This window comes from Pseudorca crassidens, chromosome 14 (assembly GCF_039906515.1).
Source record: "Pseudorca crassidens isolate mPseCra1 chromosome 14, mPseCra1.hap1, whole genome shotgun sequence".
Taxonomy (NCBI): Eukaryota; Metazoa; Chordata; class Mammalia; order Artiodactyla; family Delphinidae; genus Pseudorca; species Pseudorca crassidens.
The window spans coordinates 31,094,565-31,119,710 of record NC_090309.1 but is presented as its reverse complement, the minus strand read 5'-3'; the positions used below and the strand labels follow the sequence as shown (position 1 = coordinate 31,119,710).

The 25,146-nt window shown below is 41.0% G+C and overlaps 1 protein-coding gene across 1 annotated transcript in view; it reads right to left on the bottom strand.

Moving 5' to 3' along the window:
- The window catches only part of PAIP2B (poly(A) binding protein interacting protein 2B), a 45,028-nt gene extending 20,445 nt beyond the window's left edge, over positions 1-24,583 (bottom strand). Inside the window, exon 1 of the mRNA XM_067704776.1 lies at positions 24,397-24,583. The gene's annotated coding sequence lies outside the window, so the exon portion shown is untranslated. The remainder of the gene's footprint in view (positions 1-24,396) is intronic.
- Positions 24,584-25,146: the final 563 nt, after the last annotated feature.

Below are 25,146 nucleotides of genomic sequence, written 5' to 3'. Positions count from 1 at the left end.
GTCCAAGAGAAGCTTGAAGTGTTGGTCTGTCTGTTGGCCGATGCTGCAGGTAAATGAGTCAAGGCATGGGCTGAGGCATTGCTACCACTGGGTGGTGTGTTCTCCGCAATAGGAACAGCCGTGTGAAATGCGTATTGGTTCTGCCTGGAGACAGGGGCAGACTGGAAAATGACAGCCTAAGAAGGAGGTGTGGTGTCCATAGTTTCGGTGTCAGAGGTGCTGCCTGCTGAAGCACCGATAACGGCCGAAGCCATAAATGAGGGGCTGGGGAAAACAGGAGCCAAAGCCGTAAATGGGGGGCTGGGGAAAACAGGAGCACCAGGGAGACAGGCTCTCTGCTGCCCATAGAGGTCCCAAATATGGGCTGAGGGTTGGTTTGGGGGCCAAAGGGATGGTTAAAAATTGAGGTGGTGCAGGGGACCATCGGCACAGGTCGGGTGATGGACACTGGTACCCCTGCAGGGTGCCTCTGCTCCACCCTGAAACCTGGGAGAGACATAAAAATGACAGCTTGGGAAGGGGCAGTAGTGTCCATGTCAGTGACATCAGGATCTACAGTAGGCTGGAAGGTCAAACTTCCAGATGCCGTGACCATGCTGGTGGAAGGGATTGCAAGAGAAGTCATGGGCTGCCCAGTTAAAACAGGGGGATTGATGGTAGGGACTGGACGAGGAGTAGCTTAGTAATAGAGAAGGGGTAGAATCTACAAAACTGGGTGTTGGGGGTTGCTTTTCATGGGACGGTGGCTGGACCTTCCTTATATTATTCAGGATATTGTTCCACTGACACTCACTGTTCTTCTCCAAGGTGCCTGGGTTTTCGGCAAGAGCTAAGCACGGAAGCTTAGGAGGAGGGGGTCACTCACCTTGATCCCTTGTCAGTGGTAGGGGTGACCTCAGCCCTGGCGGGGGCGACCTCAGCCCCAGCAGCAGCAGAAAAAGCGGCAGGGGAATCTTCCACTTGCAGGGCCTACTGCTGGTAGATACCAGGGAAGGGGAGCTTCTTGATGGGACGTCTGAAGATTTTTCACGCTGCAGCTCCTTCCCAGACATCAGTGAGCCTGGTGAGTTGGGCCGGTGGTCTTCACCCAGCACTTCTTTTGTTGGCCTCTCCAGCAGCAGGGAGCAGCATGTGGTTGGGGCAGAGAACACTATGGCATGGGATTCAGGCTTCCAAGGAGGCAGGACATTTCCAGGATCTCCATCTGAGCAGATGACATGGCTTTCTGAGGAGAAGTTCACTGGAGACATCTGGGCGTTCTCACTCAAGCTGTCTTCTGGGTGCTTGGGAAGGAGGTCCAGAGGCTCAGGATGGCACTTGAGGGAAGTGAGGACTCCACTGGTCTCCTGGGGCCTAGATGTCAATGGTATATCCCCATTGTTACAGTGGCCCCTCTTCCAATCGTCCTCTCCTTTGGTCTCTGGGTGATCCTCCATCTTTGCCATGCCTCTTCAGGGTTCTTCTTGGACCTTCACCTTACTCTCCTTTGGGCAAGGAAGTGGAAGGTGACTGGATGGTACCTAGCCATCTGGATGGCTTCCTAACCTTGACTACCTGCTCAGGTGGTGAATGCAGGAGGGTAAATTTGCGCCCCAGTGGAGGAATCTTGATGGCTGAGTGGCCGAACCTGATGGAATTATGAGCAGACAACACGGGCTTCTTCGGCGAGTCCCTCCAGTTCACCAAGGGAAGAATCCCCAGACGGGAGTACCTGGCCTGCTGGATGGGATACTGTCTTTTTGGTGTGATGTAAAAGCCAGGCGATAAAGGCACTCGGTCCTGTGGGACAGCCTGCGACCAGGGCAGAAGGCAGGCACTGGAGCAGGGTGGTCCCGCTCAGATATGGCTGCCTCCTGGGAGGGCAAAACCAGCGGGTGTCAGCCCACCGGGGCCCGCAGCGGGGCCAGCGGCGGTGGAGCCAGGTACGAAATGTACAAATTGCCCATGTAGAAGCGGTTGTGCGCCAAGCAATCCGAGAATAGAGTGTGAAACTCGGAGAGCTTCTCCCTAGCTTCTTACTCCTCTCGATGTCTAGCACGCACTGGACGCTGGATGGCTCAACCTGGCGCTGTGACATGTCCATTTTACCTGTCACAGAGAAAGGGCGGTGGGGCAGGGGGTGGGGCGGGGGTGCACACGCAAGTCCAGCCCGTGGAGAAACCCAGCCCAAGGGCAAAAAGCGGGGCCCCAGAGCCCGACCCCTTCTGGACTTTCTAGCAGCTGGGACTTCTCGCTGTGGGTGGCAGGGGTTTGGCACCAGATGGGCCACCATGCGGAGACTGTTCAGGACTGTGGAAGCCTTCTCCTCCAGAGCTCACCCTGCCTGGGCACCGGCTCTGCAGGCCCCTCAACCCTGCGTATGTATCGGCCAGCCCTTCCCCCCAACGGGGCCCAGAGGCCAGAGCCTGCTCAGAGCTGAGTGCAGGAGGCACCCAGAGCTTGCCAGGCTGTGGCCAGCCTCCTCTGGGGACCTCCCCAGCTTCTCTGAGAGGCCTGGAGACAGGAGCGCCTTCTCCAGGCTGCTGAGCTGCCAGCATCACCATGAGCCAGGCGGTGAAGGTTTCTGAGCAGGGGATGCAGAGCCCTGACGCGACTGGATGCTGCACCCCACGATGTCCCTTCCTGGCAGATAGGTTCTTTCTTCTTTTTCGAAATTTGGTAAAACATTTAAACCTTCGACTGTTCTTCAGCGTATACAGATGGCAGTGGCTTAGCTGGGATCTGAACCAAGCCTGTGTGATTCCAGAGCTCGTGCTCTGGACTGTGGTGCCTCCTTATCATATATGCCTCACGTGTTACCTTTTTTTTTTTTTCTTGTAGTCCTTATGGTGCTTGGCCCTAAGTACCATACCTGTAATGAACACATACAATGCCACAAGAGAAGCCACCACAATGAGAAGCCCACACATCGCAATGAAGAGTAGTCCCCACTTGCTGCAACCAGAGAAAAGCCTGTGCGCAGCAACAAAGACCCAAGGCAGCCATAAATAAATAAAATACATTAAAAAAAAATAAAAGCAGCAAGGGAAAAGCAATGAGTTACATACAAGGGAACTCCCATAAGGATGTCAGCTGACTTTTCAGCAGAAACTCTACAGACCAGAAAGGAGTGGCACAATATATTTAAAGTGATGAAAGGGAAAAACCTGCAACCAAGAATACGCCACCTGGCAAGGCTTTCATTTGATGGAGAGATCAAAAGTTTCACAGAGAAGCAAAAGCTAAAAGATTTCAGCACCACCAAACCAGCTTTACAAGAAATGTTAAAGGGACTTCTCTAAGCAAAAAAGAAAAGACCACAACTAGAAGCATAAAAATTATGAAAGGAAAAAGCTCATTGATAAAGTTAAATATACAGTAAAGGTAGTAAATTAACCACACACAGAGCTAGTAGGAAGATTAAAAAACAAAAGTAGTAAAAGTATCTATATCTGCAATAAGCAGTTAAAGGATTCACAAAACAAAAGATGTAAAATATGATGACAAAAACAGTAATTGTGAGGGGAAGGGAGTAAAAATGCAGAGTTGTTAAAATGCGTTTGAAATTCAGAGATCAGCAACTTAAAATAAATATATAGGGCTTCCCTGGTGGCACAGTGGTTGAGAGTCTGCCTGCCGATGCAGGGGACACAGGTTCGTGCCCCGGTTGGGGAAGATCCCACATGCCGTGGATAAGCTAGGCCTGTGAGCCATGGCCGCTGAGCCTGCGCGTCCAGAGCCTGTGCTCCACAACGGGAGAGGGCACAACAGTGAGAGGCCCGCATACCGAAAATAAATAAATAAATAAATAAATAAATAAATAAATAAATAAATATTGCTATAGATAAACCTCATTGTAACCACACCCAAAAGCCTATCATTGTAACCACAACGCCAAAACCTATAATAGATACACACACAAGAAAGAGAAAGACTCCAAATATAACACTAAAGATCGTCATCAAATCACAAGGGAAGAGAACAATACAGGAATAAAAAAGAACCACAAAAGCAATTAACAAAATGACAATGAACACATACCTATCAATAATTACTTTAAATGTTAAGAGACTATAGGTGCCAATCAAAAGACACAGAGTGGCTGAATGGATACAAAAACAAGACCTATAGTTATGCTGCCTACAAGAGACTCACTTCACATCTAAAGAGACACACAGACTGAAAGGAAAGGGATGGAAAAAGGTATTCCATGCAAATGGAAATAAGAAAGCTGGGGTAGCAATACTTATACCAGACAAAACAGACTTTAAAACAAAGACTGTAACAAGAGACAAAGAAGGATATTACACAGTGATCAAGGGATCAATCCAAGAAGAAGATATAACAAATATAAATATATATGTACCCAACATAGGAGCACCTAAATACATACAGCAAATATTAACAGATATAAAGGGAGAAATCAACAGTAATGCAATAAGAGTAGGGGACTTCACCACCCCACTTACATCACTGGACAGATCACCCAGAGAGAAAACCAATAAGGAAACATTGGCCATAAATGACACATTAGATCAACTGGACTTATTAACAGATATACATAGAACATTCCATCCAAAAGCAGCAGAATACACATTCTTTTCAAGTGCACAGGGAACATCCTCCAGGATAGATCACATGCTAAGCCACGAAACAAGCCTCAGTAAAATCAAGAAAATTGAAATTATATCAAGCATTTTTCCAACCACAACGCTATGAGACCAGTAAGTCAACTACAAGAAAAAAACTGCAAAAAACACAAACATGTGGAGGATAAATAATATGCTACTAAACAACCAATGGATCACTGAAGAAATCAAAGAAGAAATTTAAAAAATACCTGGAGACAAATGAAAACAAGAACACAATGATCCAGAATCTATGGGATGCAGCATGAACAGGTAAGTTTATAGTGATATAAGCCAACCTCAGGAAATAAGAAAAAAATCTCAAATAAACAACCTAAACTTACACTAGAGGAACTAGAAAAAGAAGAACAAAATCCAAAGTTAGTAGAAGGAAAGACATCATAAAGATCAGAGTAGAAATAAATGAAATAGAGACAAAAAAAGAAAAGAAAAAGAAAAAAAAGAAAAGATCAAGGAAACTAAGAACTGGTTCTTTGAAAAGATAAATAAAATCAATAAACCTTTAGCCAGACTCATCAAGAAAAAAAAGAGGGCCCAAATAAATAAAATCAGAAATGGAAAAGGAGAAGTTACTACCAACACCACAGAAATATAAAGGATCATAAGAGATTACCACAAGCAACTGTATGCAAATAAAATGGTCAACCTAGAAGAAATGGACGAATTCCTAGAGATATACAATCTCCCAAGACTGAACAAGGAAGAAATGGAAAACATGAACAGACTAATTACCAGTACTGAAATTAAACCAGTAACAAAAAAACTCCCAAGCAACAGAAGTCCAGGACTAGATGACTTCACAGGTGAATTCTACCACACATTTAGAGAAGAGTTAACACCTTTCCTTCTCAAACTATTCCAAAAAATTGCAGAGGAAGAAATGCTTGCAAACTCATTCTATGAACCAGCATCGCCCTAATACCAAGAAACCAACAAAGGTACCACAAAAAAATAAAATTACAGGCCAATATCACTGATAAACATAGAGGCAAAAATCCTCAATAAAATATTACCAAACTGAATCCAACAAAACATTAAAGGGATCATACATCATGATCAAGTGGGATCTATCCCACAGATACAAGGATGGTTCAATATCTGCAAATCAATCAATGTGGTACACCACATTAATTAATAAATTGAAAATAAAAATCATCTGATCATCTCACTAGATGCAGAGAAAGCTTCTGACAAAATTCAACATCCATGTTTAATAAAAACTCTCCACAAAGTGGGTATAGAGGGAACATACCTCAACATAATAAAGGCCACATATAATAAGCCCACAGCTAACATCATGTTCAACGGCGAAAAGCTGAAAGCATTTCCTCTAAGATCAGGAACAAGACAGGGATGCCCACTCTTGCCACTTTTATTTAACATAGTATTGGAAGTTCTAGCCATAGCAATTAGATAAAAGGAATCCAAACTGAAAAGGAAGAAGTAAAACTGTCACTATCTGCAGATGACATGATACTATACATAAATAAATCCTAAAGATGTCACCAAAAAACTACCAGAGCTCATCAATGAATTTGGTAAAGTTGGAGAATACAAAATTAATATACAGAAATCTGGTCCATTTCCATACACTAACAACAAACTATCAGAAAGAGAAATTAAGGAAGCAATCTCATTTACAATTGCTTCCAAAAGAATAAAATACCTATGAATAAATCTAAAGGTAAAAGGCTTGTACTTGGAAAACTATAAGACACCAGTGAAAGAAGTTAAAGATGACACAAACAGATGGAAACACATTCCATGTTCATGGATCAGAAGAATTAATATTGTTAAAATGACCATACCACCCAAGGCAATCTATAGATTCAATGCAATCCCTATGAAAATACCAAGAGCATTTTTCACAGAACTAGAATAATTCGAAAATTTGTATGGAAACACAAGAGACCCCAAATAGCCAAAACAATCTTGAGAAAGAAGAGAGCAAGAGGTATCATGCTCTGTGACTTCAGACTATACTACAAAGTCACAGTAATCAAAACAGTATGATACAGGCACAAAAACAGACACATAGATCAATGGAACAGAATGGAGAGCCCAAAAATAAACCCACACACTTATAGTCGATTAATCTATGACAAAGGAGACATGAATACATAATGGGGAAAAGACAGTCTTTTCAATAAGTGTTGCTTGGAAAACTGTACAGCTACATGTAAAAGAATGAAATTAGGACATTTTCTCATACCATATACAAAAATAAATTCAAAATGCATTAAAGACCTAAATGTAAGACCAGAAAGCATAAGATTACTAGGAGAAAACATAGGCAGAACACTCTTTGTTGCTGTTGTTGGTTTTTGTTTTGTTTTTTTGGCCACGCCACATGGCTGTGGGATTAGTTCCCTGACCAGGGATCGAACCCATGCCTCCTGCGATGGAAATGCGGAGTTTGAACAACTGGACCTCCAGGGAAGTCCTGGCAGAACACTGTTTAACGTAAATTGTAGAAATATTTTTTTGGATCTGTATATAATGGATATATATATAGTGGAATACTATTCAGCCATAAAAAAGAATGAAATTTTGCCATTTGCAACAACACGGATGGAGCTGGAGGGCATTATGCTTGGTGAAATAAATCAGACAGAGAAAGATGAATACTGTATGTTATTACTTATATATATGGAATCTAAAAATAAAACAAATGACTACAACAAAGTAGAAACAGACTCACAGATATAGAGAAGAACTAGTGGTTACCACTGGGGAGAGGGAAGGACGGAGGGGCAAGATAGGGGTAGAGGATTAAGAGGTACAAACCACTATGTATAAAATTGTATAAAATAAATAAGCTACAAGAATATATTTTGCAACACAGGGAATATAGCAACTCTTTTATAATAACTTTAAATAGAGTATAATCTATTAAAATTTTGATTCACTATTGTATACCTGAAACTAATATAATATTGTTAAGTCAACTACACCTCAATTTAAAAAAATTAAGTGTTCAGAACAGTGCCTTGTATATCGTAAGTAATCAGTGTTAACTTTCATTTGATTGTAATTAATAGTCCCGATTTTACTATTTAACAGCTCACCTCCATAATTATGCATACATGTTTGCCTTTAATGGTGATTGTTGCTAAATTACCCTGTTACTGCTACTTAATGGAGCGCCCAGTTCTCTTCTATTGGCTCCAGAGATTTCTCTACTATTCCAATAAGATCGATGTCTGCATTACATTTGTTACCTGTAGATTAATAAAAGAATATTATAGGCTTCACTTTGGAAAAACAGTTGCCTGGTGAGAACTGTGACTGACTCTGACACTAATCAGAAAATATTTGTCCTTAAGGCACAAGTTGTTTCAGGGTAGGGGTCTGGTAAGTAGATAGACTGTTACAGTTATTTTAGGGCAAGGGTCCAATAAGTATCCTGAGTTCCTGGCAGATGTTCTGGATGACTTCATCAGGTCAAAAGGTCAGATTCCATCCAGGCTGAGATGACACTTTACTAATGGCCTCCCAGCTCCATTTTAAAGAGCTCTCTTAGCAATACTGACTCCATTTTGATTTTCTTTCCACAATGTGGAACATATTTTGCACTAAAGTAATTTATCTGTCTCCTTGTTTTACAAAGTCGTCTTCTCTCTTTTTTTTTTTTGGCGGTACGCGGGCCTCTCGCTGCTGCGGCCTCTCCCGTTGTGGAGCACAGGCTCCGGACGCACAGGCTCATGGGCCCAGCAGCTCCGCGGCATGTGGGATCTTCCCGGACGGCGGCACGAACCCACATCCCCTGCATCGGCAGACGGACTCTCACTGCGCCACCAGGAAAGCCCTACAAAGTCTTCTTTTACTGAGTAAATAAACCCAACAAATTTTCTCCATCATTTGGTGGAAGATCAAGGTGCAAAGGAGGCAGAATGAGTAGCTCAACTTTTTTGGGGGGTGGGGAAAGTATAGGGAGAACAGGTAGGATATGTATATGGAGATTTTAAAAACAAGTTCTGGGTCAGTCTCCAATTAGAATGACCTTATCCCCTCTGTTTCCACTTCATTTGTTCTCGGAGAAGCTGCATTGCCTTTAACAGAAAACAAGGAAGTAATCACTCTGCTAAGCGTTCCTATACTGACCTCAATACACAAATGTTCCATCCTTTCATTGGATGCAAGAAAAGGGCTTGCAAATAGAATGTTAACACGCTTGTTAAGCAATATGACTTGTTAGGCCTGAGCCAGGGCCCAAAATCTGTATTTTTGCCTATTAACTGTTATAGGTGATTCTGATATACAGAAAGACTAAAGACTGAGAACAATTCCTCTAATACAGTGGCAAACACTACGTGGAATAGTACAAATCCCAATTTCCCTAATTCTTACATCAGTACAGTAGTTCGCAAATTGGTGTTTTACAAAACATCAGTCTTGTGAATGCCCTTTGCAAAAAATTGAAAAAACAAACAAAAAAAAAAACGGTGGTTTCCAGTGGTTAGGGCTCTGTGCTTCCACTGCAGGGGGCACAGGTTTGATCCCTGGTCAGGGAACTAAGATCCCACATGCCGCATGGGCATGGCCAAAAAAAAGAATCCATGGCCAAGTAAATTAACTGCTCTGAGAAGTCTTAACTACCAAGCATTTTCCTAATTAATTAATTGCCTTATTTATTCATTACATTTTTATTCTAACAACTCACAAACTTTTAGAAACAATGCCTAGAATGTTCTGTGATATTACTATTATCCTACTGGAAATGTACAAAACAGACATAAAATGCTCTCCATAAAGCATTTAAAGGGACTTTCAAAGGTAGAATCAACACTTGACAACAGTCAGTGGCAAGTTCTACTTCCACAGGTAAAGTCCATCAATTGTCCTCCCAGGATAACATCAAGTGGTGGTTATCATAGGGACCTTGACTTCTCCATATACAGCTCCAACAAGATATTATATACTATTAACAGAGAAAATATTGCAAACTGAATCTTTAGCAGATAACATTAAAACATTCCTATGGGCAAATTATTACATATGAAATATGTGTAACTTTTCTGAATAACAAAGGAAAGGCTTTTAAATGTCTTAGACTGATCTGAGGACAGTTTAGCTTATTTTTTAAATGCGTAATAGTATTAGAAATGCCATGGGACTTCCCTGGTGGCACAGTGGTTAAGACTCCGCGCTCCCAATGCAGGGGGCCCGGGTTTGATCCCTGGTCCGGGAACTAGATCCTACATGCATGCTGCAACAAAGGAGCCAGCGAGCCACAATTAAGGACCCCTTGAGCCACAACTAAGGAGCTCGCCTGCTGCAACTAAGACCCAATGCAACCAAATAAATAAATATTTTTTAAAAAGTTTTTAATTAAAAAAAAATGCCACTATAGAAACCTAAATACAATCTCTGCCTAAGGTCTACCCCACCTCCATCACTATTTCACATTTGATTATATCTACATTCGAGTGAGCATTACTTGTTATTTGTTTTGGGAACAGTCCATTTATAACCTTAGACGTTTCTCGAGGGCAAGAATCAAGTCTTTTACACTTTCTAATATGCTTTTATGTGCCCACTAGGTCTTCAATAAATAATTTGCTGACAAACTGCCATTTCTAGAATACTGTATGCTAAATCTCATTTGCTAGGAAGGGACGTCCATGCCTTCAGGGGCCTGGATATAGGCTGAGCATTCTTCACTGAGTATCAACAATTATTCCCCACAGCCAGTGACAATATCACTCAGGAATCTGTTTTTGACAGGTTAAATTACTCTTGAGGGGAAAAAAAATTCTAATTCTATTCTTCAAAAATACTTTACATGTTCTTATTTACTATTTGAGTGTTTAATAACACCAGGTGGCTACAACATTCTCTTCACGAGCTGCAGGCTAGGTATAAAATCTTGCCATAGAGGATTATGTAAACTGGAAGAAATCCATACCATGGATCTCAACAAAAGTCACCAAAAAGGACCACATGCTCATTTTATTCGATATATTTCTAGAGAAAAGAATTGTCTTCCACAGCAAAGTGGGGGAAAAGGAGCTAAGTAGTCCAAATACATGTGTAATAAGGTAGAGAAAACTGTATTCACTGGAAGTCTTTTTAGGAAAGGTACCATTCAGGGTGGTAGAAACTCCTTGAAAATTAATTTGGGGTAGAAGGTGAGTCCTTGAGGGGCCAGGGTAAGAGCAGAATTGTTTCATGGGAGAAAGGGAAAGGTTTCCCTGGTTAGTGGGAGCACAGTACTGGAACAAAGTAAAGATGAAAAAAATAAGAGTGATACATTTCAGGTAGTGAAAGGCCTCATACTGTGTAATGTGGACTCTACCCTAAGACATTCAAATTTTGGTAAAACTACTAGGCCCATATAAAGCTTAGGAGCTTGTGGATTTTTTGGTGTGGAAATCATTGATGAGGCAGGATTTGAAGTTTTAGTTGCAAGAATGGAACAGAAGCAGATCATGAATTGGGAAAATGTTTGAAGCAAGCTTATCCAGAACCTCTAAGGCAGTGGTCCCCAACCTTTCTGGCACCAGGGTTTCATGGAAGACAATTTTTTCACGGACTGGGGCGTGTGGTGGGGGGTACGGTCAGGCGGTGATGCGAGCAAATGGGGAGCGGCAGATGAAGCTTCGCTTGCTCACCCTCTGCTCACCTCCTGCTGTGCGGCCCGCTTCCTAACAGGCTGCGGACCGGTACCAGTCTGCCGTCCGGGGTTGGGGACTCCTGCTCTAAGGGAAAGAGAGGCTACCATGGGACAATTAAGTTACACAGAGGAAGCAAGTAATCTACCCAAATACCAGGGGAAAAAGATGAGAATAGAATAACAGCTCTTCCAAGTACTTCACTGACATTCTCTCTTAACCTTCACAGCAATACTGTTGATATAGATGCTATTATTATCCTGGTTTTTCAGATAAATTCTCTGACATTCAGATATTTGTTAAAGCAAGGTACAACCTAGTGAGTGCCAGAATTGGGGCTTAAGGTTAGGTCTTTCTGTCTCCAAAGACCATGTTCTTACCCACTACCCTACACTCTCACTCTTCCCACTTTAGTTCTAGAATGGCTCTGATATAAAACTCTGAATTTTCTCAAATACTACAAATGGGAGTAGGGGAAGCAGGCTGAAGAAAAACGCTATTCAACAGAGGACCAGGTCTTTGGAAGGAAAATACAAATAAGAATACATCACACACTAGTGTGTTAAATCAAAATAAATTATTCCCTACCATAAACATACAAAGCTCCATTTAATTTGAAGCTTGCTGGCACTTTTAGGATGAGAAAGCAGACCTCAAATAGGTCTATCCTATCCCTTATGTAAAATTCCAAAATCCAAAAAGCTCTAAAAACTAAAAATTTTCCATACACTTCATGTCAAAACTCAATTGACAGTAAAACTTGGCCTGAACTGATGTGAAGCTATATATCGCCTTAATTTACCTTACTTAGTGTGAATACTCTTGTTTTGCTCAGAAATATTAATGTGTGCAACTAAGGGTTCTGCACCAGACCCCCTCAGGCATTACATATCATACAGAGAAAGGATCTCTCTAAAATCTGAAAATTTCTGAATTCTAAAACTTATCTAGGGCTTCCCTGGTGGTGCAGTGGTTAAGAATCCCCTGCCAATGCAGGGGACACAGGTTCGAGCCCTGGTCCGGGACGATCCCACATGCTATAGAGCAACTAAGCCTGTGCGTTACAACTACTGAGCCTGCGCTCTAGAGCCCGCGAGCCACAACTACTGAAGCCCACGCTGCGCAACAAGAGAAGCCAGCACACCACAACAAAAAGTAGCCCCCGCTCGCTGCAACTAGAGAAAGCCTGAGCACAGCAACGAAGACCCAACGCAGCCAAAAATAAATAAAAAATTAAATTAAAAAAAAACTTAACTAGCCGAAGATTTTGGACCCTGTATGGACCTGTATTCCAAAGTATTTTAAAAAACGATTTCCAAAAATGAGATCAGAGATACTCAATCTTTAGGATTTCACAGACTAGGAAATTTTCACAAGTATTTTGCGGAGAACATAAGATTGCAATTTGTTTTAACTAAATAAGGGTAATAGAAAACATCCTTATCAACATAATTTTACAAAGGGATATTGTAACATCCAAAAACATATGAAGGCCTTAATTCAATGCAAAAACCAATTCTTTGTATTAATAAATGCAATTTTATGAAAAACACTATGTGGTCCTAATTTTTTTACTTTTACCATGGCTGGCGAAAATTCACCTAGGACCAGCACTGGTCTGGTCTGAGGCATAGAGCCCAGCTGGCTACATAAAATTACTTCAGGCAGCTGTTAAAAATGCAGCCCCCAGGCTCTGTTCTAGCAGATCATGATTCAGAAGGTCTCAGGGTGGGGCCCCCAAATCTATATTGTGCATTAGAACGCTAGTGGCTTGCTTCTGCTGTGCAACAAGCTTCAGAACCACTGGCCTGGTCTGTAGGATCTAGTTCTACTCTCCTTTTTCTCCTCCTAATTCTCCTCTGTGGGGGTGGAAGCACAACAGGAATGTTTCCAATTAGGGAGTCTGCCCAACCTGCTGTGTATGACACCAGTTATTCCTCCAACAGTTGATGTTGAACCAGCTGGTCAACTTTAAAACCCAGGGTGTCAGCAGTGGAACAAAAGAAATTAGGTAGCAGACAAGTGAGAGAAACTTGTTGAAGGAAAATTCCTTCATGAAAAGGTGTGGCTTCCAGAGCTGAGGCCTAAGTTCAGCACAGGTATCTTTGTCTTAGTTAAAATAGTAACAATAATAACCATTAAAAAAAAAATATGTGTATGTATGTGTATTTTATGTGTGTGTGTGTGTGTGTGTAAATGTGTGTGTATATCTATCTATTCCTTCATAGCTGTCTCCTGTATCCAGCTTCTGTGCCAGCTATGATTTTGGCCTTCATTTTTCATCTTCAGAGGGATTATAAGAATTACTAGTATTACCTCAAACAATATGATGACAAATCACTAAAAAAAAAAAAGAAAACCCATAGTATGCTTGATGTTTTATGAAGCAGACGATATTCTCCAACATATAAAATAATTTCAGTGAGTTATCTCTTTTTTAAAAAGTTTCTCTTATTCTCTTAAATCACTGTTTAAAAAATGTTAAGACTAAATAGCTAATATCTTTAAAAACACAAAAACTTTCAATTTAATAGGCACTCAAAGTTCTTTCCCAGTTAAAAAAAAAATATCAGGCCCTTCTAAAGCAAGGCTAAATGTTAAGTGGGAAAGACAAAAGAGACATATAAATAACCCCAATTCTCATGGGATTAATCACTTAATCCTATTTGAATCTCTTGGTCTCTAAGCTCTGCAAATGAAACAAAATTTCTCACTTGATATTTGGCTAGGACTTCCAATCATGAAACAAGAATTGTGTCATATCCCTGTATACGGTTCATTACCTGAACTCAAACACTTTGCTGAGCAGCAGCAGAGAGTTAAATCTTTCATGATCTGCCCCATCTTATACTCCCAGATTTCTAGAATTTACAGTTAGTATACAGCAACTGGTCACAAAATTTAGTCCCTGGCCTAGCAGCATCAATTATCACCTGGCAACTTGTTAGAAATGCAAATTATCAGGCCCCAGCCCAGACCTGTGGAATCAGAAACTCTGGGTGGGGCCCAGCAATGTGATCGTGAAGCACCACTGGTCTACAGCAAGTAGAAAAACGTGTTTCCTTCTATAGGTCCAAAGCCAGGGGTACTGTATATCCTATCTTGATACGAAATAAAGACATCCGATTAAAAGACATACTCTCCTCACAACTCCCACTCTCAACCCAATATGTATTATTTTAAATGAGTTAGATAACAACACAAGCAGCAATCAGAGATTTAGTCTGAAATAGATACTAACCAGGCATCAGTTCCCACCCAGCCTGATTTCATGCAATACCATTTACATCCTCTTACACCTAAAGTTCTAAAACAGGATCTTCAAATATGCGCCTAATATACTTCTATAATAAAACATCAACTAGGTCTGAAGATATCAAACTTACTAAAGAAGAAAAGTGGGATTATTTGCTACGTAGTAGAACTGCATTCAACAGGGAGTTTAAATTCAGGATTTTTTTCACGTTTATATTTCCAAAGTTAATAGAATTAAACCAGAATGCCCCATTCTTCAAAATCTTCTAGCTACGTAGATTTTTACTGCATTACTTCTTGCTTTCTGTGGGGATAAAGCAGAGCCCTGGTAGGCACATTTAGTATATGTGCAACACCTCAGAACTAGAGTTACATCTGGTAAACCCTCAGATGGTGAGTGTAACCTCAGCACTAGCCTTGGTAGCAAAAAGACACGGAGAACACCACTATCAAACAAAAGTTCTCATTAGATAATTACACTGTTTTGCTTCTGTTTACACTGCAATCACTATGTTAAAACTTCACTTCCCCTGATTTTAATGCATTTTATTTTACGTATTTATTTTTGACTGCGCCACGCGGCTTTCGGGATATCTTAGTTCCCCGACCAGGGATAGAACCTGTGCCCCCTGCAGTGGAAGCACGGAGTCCTAACCAGTGGACAGCTAGAGAATTCCCTTAATGCATTTTAAAGGGTGGGCAAGACCAGTCTATAGTCCACAAAGTACCTACTTTCAAAAAGCAGGTAAATCCCCATGCAACTGTTTCAGAACACAGACAAATGGAGAACCTTCTAATGATTAGTATACAGGTAGCTCAACACATTAAACAGAACAAAAATAACACAAAAGAAAATCACAGGCCAATTTCCATGTTACAAACATATAATTTCAAATAAAACAGGATCAAATAAAGTCAAGCAATTTATTTAAAAATTTATTTAAAAATAAACAAAAAAGTTCTGATCAAATAGGGTTCAGCCCAGAAATGCAAGGATGGTCTAAAATTAAGAAATACGAAAATGTATTTTACCATATTAACAGGCAAAGGAAAAAAACTACATGAGCATCTCAATAGTTGGGAGAAATATATATATAATTAAAAAAAATTTTATATGCATAAAAAAGGTCCAAAAAGCAGAAAATAGAATGTTTTGGGTGGAAAATTTAAGACATTTTTCTTTATATTTTGTTTTCTGAATTATTATTAAAAAAAGTGTTTTCTTTTATCATCAAGGAGAAATGCTATTTTCATTGATACATATTCAAATCTTTTCCTTTTCTTATTTTTCCTCATGTATGTATGTCATATATAAACTAGAGGGCATGAATTTCCTGCCCCTTGAGGTAGATTAGACCACTTTGGGGACATGCACTAGATAAAACTGCCCTACCTTCATTTTTTTTAAAGGTCCTCCTATAGCAACATGGAAAAAATACAATTAGATAAGTTTAGAAATATTAAAAGTGTAAATACAATTAAAAATAATATGTATGCATATGAAAAAATACTGTAAGTGAACATGAAAAAGAAAGCAATTCAGCTATTGAAGCAATGCCATTTGACAGTTTCAAATCATTTCATTGTTCTCAAAATATTTTTTAAATATACAAAACTGAGTAAAAGAAGAAAAACAAGGCTGCCACTCCTTCCTAGGGCCTCTCTTCCAATCTCTTCTACTGTTGCTATGTATTCACCTAGTACCAAAGAGATGAGCAGCAGCTCAGATCCCTTTTTCTTCTTTTTCTTAACTCCATTTCATTCATTCATTCACTCATTTTTTGAAAAGGTAATACAAAAACATGACTCAAAATTTTTTTTAATATATAAAATATAAATGAAGGCATATGGCAAAATCCCATTCCCACTCCTATTTCTTCCATTGGTTTCTTATATATCATTTCAGAATTTCTTTTGCAATTATAAGCAATGTATATTCTTATTCTACCCTTCTTTCTCTCTTCCTCATTCTTTTCACAACTATACAATATTCCATGATTTGGATGTTTCAAGGTTTATTTAACCAGCTCCTGTTGACACACTGGAGTCATCCTTTTCATGCTATTACAAACAATACCAAGCATAACTGTGTACATACATCAAGTTCATTTCTGAATGTGCCTTGCATGAAGCTTCTGAAGTGGTGCAGGATATTAGATTACCACAAGGTCCTACGTTCACCAGCCTGAGAAGTCAGCTCCTTTTCTTATTATAGTTCTCATTATATACAGCAATATGTAGCAAAAGACTTAACAATTCCTTGAACCAAGCAAATGTACTCTTAGGGGACTTATAAAAGTAAAGTGACTAAACAAAACACCCAAGATGAACCCATTTCTTTTAAATAATGCAGACACACACAACCATCAAATATATCCATCGAAATGTTAATCATCTCAGTATGGTAGATCTATGAAGTGCTTTGTAGCTTTTCCCTCCTTTTGCCTATCAATGCTTTCTAACATTACAATGGTAAATACGTATTATTTCTATAATACAAAATTAAAAACTAAAAATAAAATGTTAATGAAAATTAAGTGGGATACATTCCATTCCTTCAGTCTGTCTTTTATTTGCATTGTGCCTCAGAGTTCATAAGGTATGTTTATATGCATCATTTAATTCTTATACTAACCCTATGTACTTTCATTTTGTCAAAATGGGAAAGGAAGAAAAAAGTAAAAGGAGGCCACAGATGGCTAGACAGCTGTGCCCAAGGTCATTCAAATAGAAAGCTGGCAGTGACAAATCTCAAACACAGATCTTCTGACTTCAAATTCAGTGCGCTATCAAAAACACGATCATTGTTTCCTTAATTTTAACAATACCTTGCAAGTTAATCACATAATCAGAATTTGACAGATGAACTACAATTATACAGCAGGGTCATTAATTAATGCTCATATAACCAAATCTTACTGAAAAGAGAACATTGGCATACAATCCCAAAAATTCCAGAGTCAGAAGAAGGTGTGGATTTTCAGTATCCTCTTAAATAAATTACCCATCTGGCAAAATATGTTTAACATGGCCTAAAATGAATGCATAATAAAAGAAGCATTCTCTCAAGGTGGAAGAGTACCACTTCCAAAATGACCTCTGCCTTTGCCACCACCATGGACTCCTGCTCTAGTTCTGCAACGCCCCAGGGTGTCTCTGATCACCTTAGAGAATTTTAAAATATGAATAAGCCATACTTTTCAAGGGAGGGTGTGATCATATAACAATGTTTTTTAAGTTTGGGACTTATTGACCAAGATGATGATATTTTGGCTAGAATGTATTATTTCTCGCCAAATGTCTCTCCTTCTTTTCTATAAGATTATAGAATTATACATCATTTTACAATGGACATGGAGACTACCGATAAATCTTGGTTTGGTTAAAATATATTTTAATTCATCATTCCTCAAACTATGTCTCATGTAATCCTGTTCCAAAAGATGTATAGGTATGCTGCAGGGGTGGGGATGGGGAGAGAAGCCATGGTTAAATACAACGTAGCCCTTTTGGAGAGCCATGCTTCACAAAAGACATTAATATAATAAAGGCTCTAGAGATGTTCTGCATTTCAGAAACCTTTGTTTAACCCAGTTTATTTTGACACAAAATTCTACTATGGCATAACTATTCACATCTTTTGCTCAGAGAAACTGCTTGAATAAATGTAACTACTACCTGAACGCCCAAAACAGATATGGCAAATATGGATAATTCTTAAATCTTTCCTACCACAAATTATCTTCATAAAGTCCCTATTTTCAGTACAGTGCACCCCTACTTCTTTACCTACCAAGGCCCAACTCAAATACCACCTCATTTGGGACGTCCCTGGTGGGCCAGTGGTTAAGACTTCGCCTTCCAATGTCGGGGATGCGGGTTCGATCCCTGGTCGGGGAGCTAAGATCCCACATACCTCGTGGCCAAAAAACCAAAACATAAAACAGAAGCAATATTGTAACAAATTCAATAAAGACTTAAAAAAAAATACCACCTCATTTGGGAAATCTTCCCCCAGTGTTCCATATCACGAAATACTCCTTTCTCCTGGTTTAGATAGCATTTTATTCATATCTCTATTACTTCACTTACATAATAAATCAGTTCATCCATCTGTCTCCTTGTTAGCTTGTGAGCCACTTGAGAATAAGTTTGATTACATTTTCAGCACCTTGAACAATGCAGGACACATATGAACTTAATGCTGAAGTAAACAATTTCACTACACTGTAATAGTTCCCAAAAGTCAATATTTGTATTTTTAAACTGTTACTGATACCCTGCCAACAACTTGAGAATATTACACTTTCTCCCTAAAATTTGCATCCATTACTGAGCAGCTGTGGTCATAGTTAATTCAGGTGTGACAGGTCTTCTGGCCAAGCCCACTGATAGTTTTTTCCTGAGGTGATTTTTGTTTGTTTGCTTTTTGTTTGTTGTCTTAATCTACCAGGAGCATACACTAAATTTCATTATCTTTTTATATCTCTGCCTTTGCACCTGCTAGTCCCTACTTGGATTGCTGCCTCAAGGTTTTATTCACCTGGAAAACATTCCTACTCATTCTTTAAGAATGAGCTTAAACAATACCTTCTCTGGGAAGCTTTCCTATCCATCCATCCTTTTAGGAAGAGTGAGGGAATTCCTCAAGTTAGACATTTGTACATTTATTACCATGTATCAGGCACTGAACTAAGTGCCAAAGATAGAGGATGAAGATGTTAACCCTCCCTGGTGGAGCACAGTCTAGTAAGGAAGACAGCCATGTGAACAAATAACCACACTATAATAATGTTAAATGCAATACCAAAAGGAATATCTATGCAATATTTGACATGTGTCAGGTACTTTGTTAGGTGCTTTATTAGACACTGTCTATGACCATGTTAGATAGGTACGTGAATTGGACAGAAGTCCATGAAAAACTCTACGGACCACTCTATATTCAGCTGTTTTCTGAAGAAACTGTTTCCAAGAGGTTCTTTTTGTATATGCTACAGTCTGTGTCATAGATAATACAAGAAACTAATCCTACTTCTTTGGCCACAAACTCCTGGACCAGACTCAGAGCTCTAACTAGGAACAATCTACAGGTTGAAATTGAGGGAGATCACCTAGGCCATGGCCTGGTTCAAAATTCTTCTCAACAGGGGTTCTCCATTTTAGAAGGTGACAAACCAATCCAATCAGATACTCTCTCTTAGGAAACACAAATGTTGGGTGAACAAAGTAAAAGAAGGTAGGTCTCCAGAGCTTAAAACCTATCCTAAATACTGCTAAGTTACTGTCCTATAAGGTTGTGAAAGCACTAGGGCCAAGGGACAATATGGTGGCTAAGATGATATCCCATTCTAGTTTACATTAAACCTTCATCATCAAAAGTAATATGTGTGTCTCTTCCTTGCAACCCACAAGGGCCTAGCACATCAGATCACCACTTCTGAAATTAGGAAACAGGCTTTAAAAGTTCAACAGCTTGACTAAAGTCACTCAGTTGGCAGGTGGCAAAGGCAGAAATGAAAGACCAGATCAGTATGATTCTTCTAGAATATCCTGCCAGTTACGTGGGTAAATGGCCTCAAAATCAACTAATAACAAGTAGAGAGGCTCAAAAGAGTGTATGCACAGAGTAGAACAGAAATATTCTGGAAATCAGTATGCTAGGGGATGTGAAGTGGGAGGGACCATAAAGGGTTTCACCTTGGTCAAGTTAATCTCTAATTCCAAACTAGACCTCTCTCCTGAGCTCCAGACTGTTAGCTGTCTGTCTTTCTTATTCAAATTTAACACCTGTAAGGGCAGCAGCTTTTTTTAAAAAAAATATTTATTTATTTATTTGGCTGCGTCAGGTCTTAGTTGCAGCACGCGGGATCTTCGTTGCCGGTGCGGGATCTTTAGTTGTGGCACATGGAATCTTTAATTGTGGCACGTGGGACCTTTAGCTGCGGCATGTGGGATCTTTAGTTGTAGCATGTGGGATCTAGTTCCCTGAACAGGGATCCAACCCAGGTCCCCTGCATTGGGAGTGTGGAGTCTTAGCCACTGGACCAGCAGAGAAGTCCCAGGCAGCAGCTTAATCTCTAGTTTGTTCACCACAATCTAAAACAGAGTCTGGCTTATAGTAAATGCTTAATAAATATCTGTTGAACAAATGAATAAGAGAATGAACTCTCAAAGAAGCTAAAGGCACATTCTACAGTGGATTGCAGGGAAAGTTCCCAAGAAATAGATTCCAGGGCTTATTTACAAGTACAGCTGATACTCATTATTTGTGGATCCTGTATTTGCGAATTTGCCTACTTGCTAAAATTTAAAATCAGTACTGATGATGCTTTCGGAGTCACTCATGGACATGCACAGAGTGTCAAAAATTTTGAGTCACTCCTGAGCACGTTCCCAGCTAAGGTAGAACTAGGCAGTGCTCTGCTTTTTAGTTTCAGCTCTCATGGGGATGACTGAGGACACAGACAGTAGGGGGCAGTGCAGTGTAGTGCAGGAAGCTCTGGCTCCTGGGCCAGTAGGGTCTGAATCCTAACTGGCACTTATTAGGGGTTGGCCTCAGGCAAGTCACTTAACATTTCTGCACTTCATTTTCTCTTTTGTGAAATAAAGAAATAGAATCTACCAGGATGAGTTGTATTTAGGATTTAAGATTAAATCTATGTGAGAAATGTACATATTTTCCCTAGGAGCAATGGTTCAATATTCACTAATTTAGTGTTCTGCGTGGTTTTATAGATCATAATCACCATGAATAATGAGAATCAACTGTAATTACTTATAACAAGGTAACAAAAAAATACAGAAAATAATTATTTGGATGGAGGGTAGGCAGTGGGAGGCTTCAAGAAGATTTTGAAATAGAACCTCACCAGGCACATAAGACGTGGAAGAGGCTTTCAAGAAGAGAGAACAGTACCTACAGAGAAAGGCCCAGGTATGTGAAATAAACAGGTAGTTTGGGAAATGGCACTTTAGAAAGTCTAGAGCAGTAGGAGATGAGGACAGAACACCAGACCACAGTGCTTCTCTTTGCCCTGTACACATCTTATACTGCAGAAGCTCTCCCTCTGCATTTAATTTTTGGTTTTCAGGTCTCTCTTCCATCAAACTATGAGCTCCTTAAAGACAAAGTCTCTAGAAGAAATCATAACTATAGTACTCTACATTTGCAAACGCGTAATTACTAAGCACAAACACACCTGAAAAGATTGAACTTTGGTTTTCAACTGCAGCCTTATACCAACTCACAAGAGTGACCAACTCATAGGACTTCTAGTTGATGACTGCTAATAATTCTGTCATAATATTTTGTTGTTGTTCTAGACATCTGGACATGTGTTAGTTTTAAGATCTTCCTCTTTCCAGTGAGATTTTCTGTATTAACAGGGCTCAAACATATGGTCCTTTAGACAATGCTGCCTCTTCAGAGTAAAGACTCCTTTTAATTCACTCTATTAGACTTATTTCTTTATATACAAGATACAGTCTTAACATAGTAAAATACAAGGAGGACTTTTGATATATATGTCATAAATAGGATAAGGAAGACAATAAGAATTTTTCACAAAAGCTTGCAAAATTCTGGCCAAAACACAGTGGATGTGATATTAAACTCACTGCTTACATTTCCCCACTAAGAAGTAGGAAAAACAACTGCGATTTATGTAAAGTCATGAAACTAAGCACAGTTAGAATCTACTAGGCTTTGTACACGTGTGTTTTCTTTCTTCCCTCTTCCCCCCCTGCACACAGGGTAAAGGACCTGTCAGGCTTATCCCAGTACTTCCATTTCCTCCATCCCCTCAAACAAAATCCTCACTGTCCAACATCTAAATTCATATTTTCAAAACTTTAAGTCTCAATCAAAACTGAATATGATGTTACTTTTTCCCCATAAAATTCTTGGCATATTTTATTTAGGCACAACATAATTTATACTTTTATCTAGAAACATATGGCTACAACCAACACTATTGAAACCCAAACTGATATACTATGAAGGTGAACACAAATTCTCTGTGAAAGGGGAATAGAGAGTACTGTTTTTAAACAGATTTAATGCTATATTATCCACAGGCTGGGTGTGATCAAATCACATAGCACCATACAGCTACTTGACAAAGGAGGGTGGCCAAGCCCTTACCTACATTGCACACTCTCGGACACGCCAGTTAAGTTGTTTAAAGTATAATCCAATTCTATCTACTTAAAAAATAATAATGATACATTTTAAAATTTCTTGCTTCCAGTAAACCCTTCTCATTTGCATTTTCAAAAATTATCACCAAAACAACTATAATGGGACAGATTCTGGAAAAGATATAATGATCAATGCCATTTTCAGGAAGGGAAGAATGGGTTACCATTAACAAAACCGATTAAAGTCCCCAACCTTGAAAAGCTCCCTGTACAGTGTATTCTGCCTCTCTTGCGTTCACCTTCCAGGAGCCTGGAAGGGGCGAGTAGAAAATGTTAGTATCCATGAGAGATGAAGATGAAATGTAAGGGATGGGAGGGAGTAAAGGGCTCACTCGCTTAAGGGAAGGATGAAGACAAGTGGCCAGGGTCCCTAACTCAAATCAGGTGTTGGTGGGAATGTAAATTGATACAGCCACTATGGAGAACAGTGTGGAGGTTCCTTAAAAAACTACAAATAGAACTACCATACGACTCAGCAATCCCACTACTGGGCATATACCCTGAGAAAACCATAATTCAAAAAGAGTCATGTACCAATATGTTCACTGCAGCTCTATTTAAAATAGCCAGGACATGGAAGCAACCTAAGTGTCCATCAACAGATGAATGGATAAAGAAAATGTGACACATATATACAATGGAATATTACTCACCCATGAAAAGAAACGAAATTGAGTTATTTGTGGTGAGGTGGATGGACCTAGAGTCTGTCATACAGAGTGAAGTCAGAAAGAGAAAAACAAATACCGTATGCTAACACATATATATGGAATCTAAGAAAAAAAAAGTCATGAAGAACCTAGGGGTAAGACGGGAATAAAGACACAGACCTACTAGAGCATGGACTTGAGGATATAGGGAGGGGGGAAGGGTAAGCTGTGACAAAGTGAGAGAGTGGCATGGACATATATACACTACCAAACGTAAAATAGATAGCTAGTGGGAAGCAGCCGCATAGCACAGGGAGATCAGCTCGGTGGTTTGTGACCACCTAGAGGGGTGGGATAGGGAGGGTGGGAGGGAGGGAGACGCAAGAGTGAAGAGATATGGGGACATATGTATATGTGTAACTGATTCACTTTGTTATAAAGCAGAAGCTAACACACCATTGTAAAGCAATTACACTCCAATAAACATGTTAAAAAAAAGACAGCCAAAAAAAAAAAAAGAATGAAGGTTTGAGTAACGTGGGAACGCAGGGAGTTTAAGAAACGCAAATAATGCAGGGGGACCCGCGAATGGGGGAGGGGCGAAAATACGCAACTCCTACCCCTTCCCATCTCCGGGAGGGGGACGGCAGGAGGCAGCACTCGTCAATTTGCCTGGCAGTGTCGCACCCGGGCAGTAAAGGGACTCGCAAGCCAGAGACTTCAGTCCGAGTATTAGAAGGGGGCTGAGTCGGGGGGGTCAGGGAAGTTGGGGGCGGGGGAAGAATAGCGCGCCGGTGCGGGGAGAAAGGGACTAAAGACCGCCTAGCACCCCCGAGGGGCAGGGACTGACGCCGGCGGATGCCCCTTCTCGCCGAGGGCCACGATGTGGGACCTGCCGGCTTACCTCCTCACAGGAGCTCGGGAAGGCGCGCCCCGCCCCTCACAGCCCCGACGGCAGCGGAAAGGGAGGCGCAGTGTGCCCCCAGAGCCGGGAGAGCGGCGCTTCCCGCGCGTCCCCTCCCCGGCAGCCCGGGCGCCCGAGCCCACCTGGGCTGACCAGAAGCCCCTCCTCCAGACCGTACTCTGCTACTCCTCCGAGAACCTGAGCCGTCGCCGCAGAGGTCGCCGTCGCCAGAACAGTCTCGGCCTGTAGTACCAAAGCGTGAGCCACGGCACCCAAGGAGCGCCGCTATCACTCGCTAGGTTACCTCTTACTGCACACTGGTCCTCACCCCGCCCCCGAACCCAAGCCATTGGTTGTTGGGCACCGCCCCATTCGTCTATTGGACCAAAGAGGATGCCGCTCAGTCACCTAGAAGGGCACGTGTGCTTCTTATTGGTCTAAATGTGAAGCAGTTCCCGCCCACTCCCTCAGAAGTTCCAGCTTCTGATTGGTGTTAATGCCTGTCTTTTCGCTCCCTGAGTTCTTTCCCTCGGGGTGGAGCACCTCCTTGAGAGAGCTCAGATTGGCTGAAAGGACTCTACGTTAGTCCAGTAGAGGCATTGGGCCAAGGAGCCTTCGGGTCCCCACGTGGGGGAGGAGCCCAAGGCGCGGCACCTCTGGGTTTGTTTACACAGGCCCTTGCTCCCGTTTCCTTCCATTGGCTGAGCCAGCAGCCACTCCCACTGTGTTGCGCCACTCAGTCTAGCACGGAGGGGCGTGGAGGCGGGCCTCAGGGGGTTTCCCCCCAGCTGTCAATTACCAAGGGAGGAGCTTTGAGCAAGGCTGACTGGGACATGGTGCGGCCCTCCATTGAGGAAATTTGGGGAGTTGGGCTCCTTGGAGGGGCTGGAGGG